The sequence below is a fragment of the Carlito syrichta genome, unplaced genomic scaffold (genome assembly GCF_000164805.1).
Source record: "Carlito syrichta isolate Samal-C Ts95f unplaced genomic scaffold, Tarsius_syrichta-2.0.1 Scaffold89967, whole genome shotgun sequence".
In the NCBI taxonomy this organism is placed as follows: Eukaryota; Metazoa; Chordata; class Mammalia; order Primates; family Tarsiidae; genus Carlito; species Carlito syrichta.
This window is the reverse complement of record NW_007034063.1, coordinates 5508-5945: the sequence shown is the minus strand read 5'-3', so window position 1 is coordinate 5945 and position 438 is coordinate 5508. Positions and strand designations below refer to the sequence as shown.

Below are 438 nucleotides of genomic sequence, written 5' to 3'. Positions count from 1 at the left end.
AAGAAAGCTGCTGGCAAAGGGGACGTCCCAACCAAGAGGCCACCTGTCCTTCGGGCCGGGGTCAACACCATCACCACCTTGGTGGAGAACAAGAAGGCTCAGCTGGTGTGATTGCACATGACGTGGATCCCCTTGAGCTGGTGGTCTTCCCGCCTGCCCTGTGTCGTAAAATGGGGGTTCCCTACGGCATCATCAAGGGGAAGGCAAGACGGGACGTCTGGTCCACCGGAAGACCTGCACCACTGTCGCCTTCACTCAGGTTAACTCGGAAGACAAAAGGAGCTTTGGCTAAGCTGGTGGAAGCCATCAGGACCAATTACAATGACAGATATGATGAGATCCGCCGTCACTGGGGAGGCAACGTCCTGGGTCCAAAACCTGTGGCTCGCATTGCCAAGCTGGAGAAGGCAAAGGCTAAAGAACTTGCCACTAAGCTGG

At 55.9% G+C, this 438-nt stretch overlaps 1 pseudogene; it reads left to right on the top strand.

Annotated features, from left to right (window-relative positions):
* The window catches only part of LOC103260880, a 7210-nt pseudogene extending 6777 nt beyond the window's left edge, over window positions 1–433 (top strand).
* The last annotated feature ends 5 nt before the right edge of the window (window positions 434–438 follow it).